At 38.0% G+C, this 10,175-nt stretch overlaps 1 protein-coding gene across 6 annotated transcripts in view; it reads left to right on the top strand.

Moving 5' to 3' along the window:
* The first annotated feature begins 679 nt into the window (after positions 1 to 679).
* Positions 680 to 10,175, top strand: part of INPP1 (inositol polyphosphate-1-phosphatase) — a 54,077-nt gene continuing 44,581 nt past the window's right edge. For 2 of the 6 annotated variants that reach the window (XM_023499338.2, XM_023499337.2), the window contains exon 1: positions 680 to 930. The gene's annotated coding sequence lies outside the window, so the exon portion shown is untranslated. Of the gene's footprint in view, positions 931 to 7,665; positions 7,717 to 7,833; positions 8,264 to 10,175 lie in introns of those variants that run through there. The other 4 variants (XM_023499342.2, XM_003764061.4, XM_031960306.1 and 1 more) reach the window with 3 other exon arrangements.

The following is a 10,175-nucleotide window of genomic DNA, read 5'->3' as shown; positions in this document are numbered from 1 at the left end:
ATATATTTATTTAGTCATTTTCAATTGTGTCCCACTCTTCTTGACCCCTTTTGGGGATTTTCTTGGCAAAGATAATAGTGATTAACATTTTCTTTTCCAGCTCATTTTACAGGCAAGGAATACTGAAGCAAACTGAGTTGTGACTTGCTAAAAAGTATCTGAGGCCAGATTTGAACTCAGTTTTTCTTGAGTCCACATCTAGCATTCTATTCACTGTGCTACTTACCTCTAATACACATACATGCATACACACACATGTATGCATATGTATTCTTATAGAACAATAACTGGAAAGAAGGACAAAGGAAACATAAAGTTATTAAACACTTACTATATACTTGTATGTGTGAGCACAGGGGATACAAACAGTCCCTCCTAGCCTCAAAACATTTACATTTTAATTTGAGAAATCAAGACAGTAAAGGAAGCTGAAAGGTGAAGTTAGAATTGGAGCAAGGCTGAAGGCATGGTTTTAAGATACAGAAAATCAGGAATAGGGCTGAAAAGAGAATGAAGGATATTTTAGAAAACTAAAGAAAGCCCATAAAACACTAAAGTAAACAGGAATGTTTTAGGAGAATGTTTAAGAATCAGAGGAAATGACTCATTGGTAATGTGCTTGCTAAAGAGGATAACCTTTGGACTTCCCAGCAGAGAACCTTATTATCTCCCCACCCTAAATTGGACTGGGGAAGTTTACCAAACAGTCACTGATTTTAAGTTCTCCCTTAAGCCACAGAGAGTGTATTTCCTAGACTTTTTGTTCTCAGATTCGAAAGTTGGCTTTGTTCTATGAGAGCTCTAAAGGACCCAGATCTTCAGGTTAGCACTGGACACATCACGGCATGGGAGTTTATAATTGTTTTCAACCAAGAATTCATAAAGCTTGACAATCAACTGATTCATTAAAAACACCACTTGTGTACCAAGGTAAGTGGCAGAAATGGCTGTTTTTAGTTGAACCTAGTAGAACAGAAGTTCTATGATACAGGAAACCAGGAGAAGAAAAGTTCCATGTCTGGTTCATTTACTTTAACTAGAAACTAATCACATTCCTCAGAAAAGGGAAATTACTAGAAGAATTTTGGTCAGGAATTCATCCAGAAATGTATCTACTTTTTCTTTTGGCACTTGGCCTTTCTATTTCCAAAAACTTAAATTCTCCCTTACATAGTTTTAATAAATATTATGACAATTGTGTCCCAAGTCCCTGCAACCTAAGAAAAATTTAAACATATTATATTAAATTCAACATGTTTATTGAGAAACTAATAATGTGTAAGATATGTTACAAAAATGAATAATAAAGTCTCTAATCTTAGAAAGGAAAAAATATTTTCATTTGAGGAGGATCAGATTAGAGAAAACTAATGAAAAGAAAATGTATCTTGGTAGCCTGTTAGTAACTGAGATGCCAAGATTACTCTGGCAGAGAGAGACCTCTGTACAGCTCAAAGGGAAGAGGTATAGCTTATACTCCAGTTGCACAAAAAGTCCCTAGAGAATAGAGACCACCTACAAAATTGATCCCACAAGAGTTGGAGATGACAACAATCAGCCTTGGTCACCCAAAGCCCCAAATTTGGTATTATAGGCCACCATGTCTAAGGGTACCTATTCACTCACAGAGAATAAGGAGCTAAACAGTGCAGAAGTATCTGGACTCTGGCCAGTGGCAAAGATGACATATAATACTATTTAAATGATGGATAACAATGCTACTCATGTAACTCATATAACCATATTGGCACAAGGCCATGTGCTCCATTTGGGGCAGGTTGTATCTGTACAATAAAGTACATAGATGATATCACAAGTAAAATATATTTTGTATAGAACACTAATCTGTGATACGGTTTAGTATATATCTATATATGCTGTTATATATCTACTGAGGCATGTAATCTACTTTTTACCACTATATTATGTTAAGTCCATACTTTGCTTAAAATATATATTTCATGGAATTTGACAATGTGGGAAAATTTGCACCTATAGACCATACACATGCACCTGGGGGAGTGGGGGAAATTTACATGTATTTTAACTGGAATGAAGAAGAATGTAGCAGGAATTCCCAATAACAAGAATCCCATTTTTGCCATGCAACTTGAGTATAGGTTGTAATGATTGTAAGAGAGTGATGACTCTATTTCCCATTTATCCTTGAAGTTGGAGGCAGGCATTAATTAAATAAGAGCATGGCTGAAAGCCAGTTAACTTCCACAGCTGAAAAAGAGTTACCTGAAAGAGTGGTCATCAATGGTTATTACTGCAGAGGAAACATTAGCTTTCAGATCAGTGCCTGAGGTTTCCAAAGATCAGGCAGTATCTACTGGAGTTGTGGTATAATTTTGCATTACATAGGTTTCAATAGTGTTGTTCTTTCCATCACACTATTGTAGTTATCGTATATATTATCTTCCTGGTTCTGATTACTTCTTTATTTTAGTTCATGTAATTCATCCTATACTTCTTTGGACTCCTCATTTTTATCTTTTCTTATAAGACAATAATATTCCATTATATGCACCTTCCATAATTTTTTTAAGTCATTCCCTAGTCAATGAAGATTGATTTTTCATTTCCATTTGTTTTTTGTTTGTTTGTTTGTTTTAACTATTACAAAAAGTACTGCTAAAAATGTGTTTTATCTACATATGGAATTTCTTTTTGTTGTTGACTTCCTTGGGTATATGTCTAAGTAGTTGAATCTCACTGTCAAGAAAGAAGAGGACTAAGGAAAAAGTTTTTTTTTTTTTTTAGTTGTTTTTTTTTTTTAATAGCCTTTTATTTACAGGATATATGCATGGGTAACTTTACAGCATTAACAATTGCCAAACCTCTTGTTCCAATTTTTCACCTCTTACCCCCCCACCCCCTCCCCTAGATGGCAGGATGACCAGTAGATGTTAAATATATTAAAATATAAATTAGATACACAATAAGTATACATGACCAAAACGTTATTTTGCTGTACAAAAAGAATCAGACTCTGAAATATTGTACAATTAGCTTGTGAAGGAAATCAAAAATGCTGGTGTGCATAAATATAGGGATTGGGAATTCAATGTAATGGTTTTTAGTCATCTCCCAGAGTTCTTTTTCTGGGCATAGCTAGTTCAGTTCATTACTGCTCCATTAGAAATGATTTGGTTGATCTCGTTGCTGAGGATGGCCTGGTCCATCAGAACTGGTCATCATATAGTATTGTTGTTGAAGTATATAATGATCTCCTGGTCCTGCTCATTTCACTCAGCATCAGTTCGTGTAAGTCTCTCCAGGCCTTTCTGAAATCATCCTGTTGGTCATTTCTTACAGAACAGTAATATTCCATAATATTCATATACCACAATTTATTCAGCCATTCTCCAACTGATGGACATCCATTCAGTTTCCAGTTTTTAGCCACTACAAACAGGGCTGCCACAAACATTCATGCACATACAGGTCCCTTTCCCTTCTTTATAATCTCTTTGGGATATAATCCCAGTGGTAACACTGCTGGATCAAAGGGTATTCACAGTTTGATAACTTTTTGAGCATAGTTAAGGAAAAAGTTATTGTATTTGCTGTTGATGGCATAGCCTTTGTAAGAGTTTTCAGTAAGGTGATAAGACTAGAAGGACTAAGCAACTTTAGAAAATTGTAAGTTACAAAACAATTGCTGATCTGTATTGATATAAGTTTTCACTTCCAAAGTTCCCAATTGAGTCATAAATGCGGATCAAAAAGTTGAGAAAATAGAAACAGCAAATGCCGACTACTCTTTTGGGAAGTTTGACAAAAAAGGGAAGATGAGAAATGGAATGGCAGCTTAAAAACATTGCATAGCTAATGGAAATTTCATAGAATCACAGAATCTCAAACTTGGAAAGGATCTTAGAAGCTATCTATTCCAATTCGCATATCAGAAGAACAATTCCCTTTAACAATCTGCCTAACTAGTAGCCATCCAATCTAAAGGTCTTCAGTGAGGGGACCCACTACAGTGATGGATAACTCTAATTCTTAGGGGGCTTTCTTTATATAAAGCTTAATTTTTTTCTAGCTTCCATATATTCATATTTCTTCCCCCCAGGTCAAACAGAACAAATCTTTTTTTTTTAATTTTATTTTTTTATTTAATAGCCTTTTATTTACAGGTTATATGTATGAGTAACTTTACAGCATTAACAATTGCCAAACCTCTTGTTCCAATTTTTCACCTCTTACCCCCCACCCCCTCCCACAGATGTCAGGATGTCCAGTAGATGTAAAATATATTAAAATATAAATTAGATACACAATAAGTATACATGACCAAACAAACAGAACAAATCTAATCTCTCTTTTACATGACAGCCCTCACATACTTAAAGAGAGCTGTGAAAGTGCCCCTTCAGTCTTCTCTTTTCCCCATTTTTTCCATAATCATTCTGATTCCTTCAAATGGTCCTAGTATGAACTTATGGTCTTTTACCACCCTTGATTGCCTATTCAGTACACTTTCTAACTTCTCAATATCCTTCCTAAAATTTGCCCCTCCCCCAGTTCCCAGATGATCTACATAGTTTGTAACTAGAGTAGAATACAATGGAATTGTCCCCTCCTTAAATCTGTTTTCTATACCCCTCTTAAAGTCGTATAAGATTACATGGAGGGTAGGTTATCTTAGACTTTCAGTCATTTTTTAGTCATGTCTGATTCTCTGTGACCCTATTTGCAGTTTTATTGGCAAAGATACTGGAGTGGTTTGTCATTTCCTTCTCCAACTCATTTTATAACCTGAGCAAACAGGGATAAGTGACTTGCCCAGATCACACAGCTAGGAAGTATATGAGACCAAATTTGAATTCAGGCAGAGAAGTTTTCCTGAATCCAGGCTCAGCCCTCTTTATACTGTGCCACCTAGCTTGCCCAATTTGACTGTCATAGACACTCTTTACTCGGTGAATAAGGATAAGCTGTTGTGTAGTCATTTTTGTACTTTCTTATACTTTGGAAGGAAAGAAATAAGTGGTGAGATAGAGATGGAAGATTCAAGAAAAAAAATGAGATGATTTATGCAACAAAATTATGGAAGAAGTGGTAGGGGATGGACTCAACTGCATAGACAAAAAAATTAATTTTGGCCAAAAAAAAGTATATTTTCATCTGAGACAAGAGAAGCAACAGAAAAGAAAGTGTGAGTTAAGAGAAATATTGAGATAAGAACAGGGGCAGCTACATGGTGCAGTAGATACCAGCCTTGAAGTCAGAAGGACCTGGGTTCAAATCTGGCCTCAGACACTTGACAATTAACTACCTATATGACCCTGGGTAAGTCACTTTATCCCAATTGCCTGGGGGGAAAAAAAGAGGGAACTCATAGAAATTCCAGCTCTATTATTCAGTTTCACTTTTCCTGACTTCACTTTGGTTCTCAGTGGTTTGGGGAAAAGGGAAAGTTGAATTACACAATCTCTAAAGTTCCTTATAGCATTAACTTGTATAGTACTTAGTTTCTTGGGAATAAAAGCATGACAGATCAAGGTGATGGCTCCAAACTTTATGCAATATGAACCAGGTACTACAGTATCTCAGGAAGACTAAGTAGCATAATAGATAGAGAAAAAGTTCACCTTTGTGACTATTGGCACTTAACCTCTCACAAATCAGTCAATAAACACTTATTAAGCACCTACTATGTGCCAGGCACTGTGCTGTTTTGAAATTAGAGATGAAGTGATGCTATGCCTCCATGGAAGAACTTCTAACACCAGGGGATAAAATTATATAAGTCTAAGGAAAAAGTATGTATGTTTTAGCTTGATTGACATTTAAATTTGATTTTTTTGTTGCTGTTGAGTTATATGACTCCTTGTGAGTTTCCTGGTAAAGCTACTTCTCCAACTCATTTTACAGATGAGGAAACTGAGGCAAACTGGGTTAAGTGACTTGCCCAGGTTTAGACAGCTAGAATGAGGTTGAATGTAGATTTGAACTCAGATCTTCCTGACCATGACCAGTGCTCTATCTACTGCACCACCTACTTGCCCCTTAAACTTGAAAGTGTTATGCCAAAGTTCCCTTTTAATGGGGTGACCAGTTCCTCCAATTGTCCTATTTCATAATTCTGCCTTAGGTTATGAGTGTCCCCTCTTAATGGTTGAGATAAAGGTTTTATAGACATTCCTTAATGTCATTAGACTATCAGTAACCTATCTCTATCAGGTTATCCCCACCTAGGTCCCTCCATTCTGTCATTGTTCTTGTTATTCCATAAAAGGCTCGCTGCCCCAATACTGGGGGCTAGACTCTTTGAGATGATAGTCTCGTCTAGCCCTGGGATCAACATGAATGCCAGTATTTCTCTCCATTTAATAAATTATTGAATTGATCTCTAATCTCTGTCTTGCTCAGTTTCTTTGGCATTACAAAAGCAACTGCATTAAAATGTTGGTAGTGTGGTTTGTAGTCCCCTTCGTTTCCTAAGACTTAGTATGATATTTTATGAATTTAGAGTTCACCTAATCTAATCTCCTTTCATAGATGAAGAAACCAAGTGCCCAAAATGAAATGACAGGAAGTGTCCAGATCATAATCTGCAATTCTAAGTCTTTCTCCTAGGTTACATTGCTGCTGCAACTACTATCACCATCAATAACAACATCAGATAATATTTTTATAGCGATTTCAGATTTGCAAAGCTCTGTATATGGCAGGTGAACTCCCCAAAGGCACTAATCGGCCCAACAAAGTATCCAGTCCATTTTTAATGCTCGTTTAAATATAAAAACAAGAGCAATTACTGCAGCTAGGTGGCGCAATGGATAGATGGCTGGACCTGGGAGTCAGGAAGTCCCGAATTCAAATTTCTCTCCTCTGATCCTTACTAGCTGTGTAAATCTCTTTACCTCTTTTGGCCTCAGCCTCCGTATTTGTAAAATGGGTATAATAATAGTACCTACCACACAGGTTTATTTTAAGAATCAAATGGGATAAGCGCTGTGTAAATGCAAGCTATTGATATTTTCAGATTGTTTTGTCAGTTTCATCTCTTCTGTGTACCCAGTGCTGCCAACCCAACTGTCAAACACTTAATTCCCCAAAGAGATAGGAAGAAAAGAAGAAAAAGTTTTTTTTTTTTTCCAAGTTTTTCCTTGTAGATTTTTCTAAGAGAGAATGACATCAGAGGATTAGGGGGCTCCAGAGATCTCTTTTGCCAGCACTTCTTCCTCTGAATCGTAGCTCCCCACGTATGAGTCAAAAATGTCGTTTGCAGGCTGGGGGGCAGCTGCGGAACGTGTTGCTCCCACCGGGAGAGTGATTATTTGCAAAGTTCACTAGTTTCCCCAAGACTGCCTCAAAGGAAATGAGTGGGCGGCCATCTGCGGCGGATGCTGCTGTCACCATTCATAGAGGACCCAGGCTGGGGAGCACAGACGCATTTGCTCTTCGTTTGATTTTTTTTTCAGTCCGAGTCTCCCTTTTCCCCTCCCTCTGCCCACCTCCTTAGTCCAGGCAGTTAAAGGTTTCAAGGTCTCCCTCCAAATGCCAGTCCTGGCTCTAGCATAAACCCTGCATATTCTGCTTGCATCTCCCGGCCTCTTCCTTCTATTTAACTCTCCTCCTCCTCCTCTTCCTCCTCGTCCTCGTCCTCGTCCTCCTCTTTTTCTCCTCCGCCTCTTCCGTTCCTCCAGGGAAAGGCAGAAACATCTGCATCACCCTTCTCCCACCTCAGCCTCGGTTTAGGTAATACATTTTCCTTTTCGCTTTCCTTCCCGGCTCACTGCCTCTTCTGCAGCTCTCAAGGTCAGATGGGTCCGGAGAGGGAGGGAGTTGTGGAGGAGGAGGACTAGAACTGGAAGAAGGAGGAGTACTAGAAGCAGTTCTAGACATTCCCCTTGTGTCCTCCTCCCCCAATCCTCTATTAAAGGCCTGCGTTAGTAACCATGGGCCAGGATAGTTCCTTTTCAACCCGCCTCCTGCCGCGATCATCTCGGCCTCCGGACGTAAAAATCCACCCCCACCCCCATCCCTACCCCCAGTTCCCCAAGGCCGAGACGTGAGTGGCTGCAGCTACCACCAGGTTTGCCAACCAGCAGGAGAGGGGGGAGGAGCTCAGGCAGTTTGCACTCTCTCCCTCTGCTCTTTGAAAACAACCAGAAAGACTTGAAATGGGCTTAGGAGGAAAGGTTGGCGGGGGACTTGTTTTAGTCATAAAGGTGACTTGTTTTTAGAACTGAAGGAGAACACTAACCGCTCTGACATTTGGGAAGCCGAACCACTGGGTCTCCAGGTAGGTGGCAAGCGGCAATGCTTCCTCTCCGATTGTATTCGAACGGGGAAATGGTTTGCTCTCCCACCCTCTAAGTGGGAACTCGTGGCTGTCAACCCCTTCATACCTTTTGGAGGCATCAACACGCATGCAAAAATAAACTTAATATGCCTTAATATGAGGAAAGGTTGTATTTTCAAGCTTTTAATGCTCCGTGTTACTCAAAACAGTCTCTGCCTTGGAGAAACTCACCCAATTTGTAGTGTTCAAAGAGAAGGTGAGGAAGGTGTTTAACCTAATTTGATTCCGCTTCTCGTACTCTCGGACGGGAACACACACACACATACACACAGAGCTATATAAAGGAAGTAGGCATTGTATGCGTGACTCTGTGTGTGTCTGAGATGAACAAAATCTAGAGTGAGATACAGTATACCAAACCGCATTCTGAACTGCACTTTTTTTCAAAGGGAAATTGGGTTAAGGGCAAGGTGGCGGATTTTAAGCGCGAGAGCCCAGTGCTGAATAAAATGGGGGTTTGGCTTTTTCTGTTTGATTCACTGTTTTGAAACAATAGAAGTTGATAAAGAATCAGCTCTTGGTTTGGATGGCTAATGGTTTAGTATTGAAAATCAGATAATCTTGCAGTCAATGTATAATTCTGCTTTTATCTAGAGTGACCTCATTCTTATTTTCAAATAGTGGGTAAAAGGAAAAAAGTGAAGGAAACGGGAGATTGGTTTCACCTTGGAAACTTATTAATATTCCACTTTGTCTTCTTATTTTCCATTTTAAGCCTTTCTGGAATTGTTTGGTTTTGTTTTGGTTTTTTGCCAGTACTTGTTACAATTTTATTATTCAGAAGATGTTTTTAAGGTGGCAGAGTATGAGAATTTACAATTTTCTACATATTCTATGGGGAAGGGCCAGAAGTTAATACAATAGATGCTGTGTTTTCAAGTGGCCTATTTATATTTTTAAGAGGATATATTTCTTTTATGGTCCTGCAATATAACTTTTTGAATGATCTATATTGGTCCTGTAAAACAAAAGTTGTGTAATACGAAATATTCTTGTACTTTAATGTCATCTCTTTCTATTTCCTTCTCTAATAACAATGATAGTTTTTTTTAATATTGTTTCCACTGTGATAGATAACATATAAATACTTTTTATTTACATTTTCAAATTTTCCTCTACTATTCTTCCCTTTCCCCTTCCAGAGTTATCTCAAATATGGCATTTTTAAAGAGGGAAAAGGTCCAGAAACATGTATGATGTGCAGAACTCCTTGCTTCACAAAGAGAAGGATTTGGAGTATTCTATCTTTGAATTTAGAGTCACTTGTTCAGTTGTGACTGACTCTTCATGACTCTATCTGGGTTATTTGTTTGTTTTTTGGACACAGATACTGGAGTAGTTTGCCATTTCTCTCTCTAGCTTGTTTTACAGATGAGGAAACTGAGAGAAATAGGCTTACCTCCTTTGCCCAGGGCCATACAGCTAATGAGTGTCTGAGGTTGGATCTGAACTCAGGTCTTTCTGACTACAGAGTTGGCATTGTAACCACTTCGGCATCTAAATGTTGTTTCAAGCCATACTTCATCTTTATAATTTTGTTGCATAGATTTTTTAAAAAATATGTGGTGGTTTCCACCTACATTGTTAAAGATATTGTGTATATTGTGTTGTTTCAACTTTTCATACACCAGTAATTCATAGAAATTTGTCTGTGCTTCTTTGTATTTGTCATATCCATGATTTGTTAGAATACAGCAATATTCCATTATATTCATGTGCAATTTATTGAACTATTCCCCATTCAATTGGTATCTACTTTGTTTCCAGTTCTTTGCCTTTCACACAAATATTTTGTACTTTCATCTTATCAATTACTTTCTTGGGATCTAGTGAAGTGTTGGAATCTCTAAGT

This window comes from Sarcophilus harrisii, chromosome 3, assembly GCF_902635505.1.
Source record: "Sarcophilus harrisii chromosome 3, mSarHar1.11, whole genome shotgun sequence".
Lineage (NCBI taxonomy): Eukaryota > Metazoa > Chordata > Mammalia > Dasyuromorphia > Dasyuridae > Sarcophilus > Sarcophilus harrisii.
Note: the sequence above shows the minus strand (reverse complement) of the source record. Positions and strands in the feature narration are given on the sequence as shown.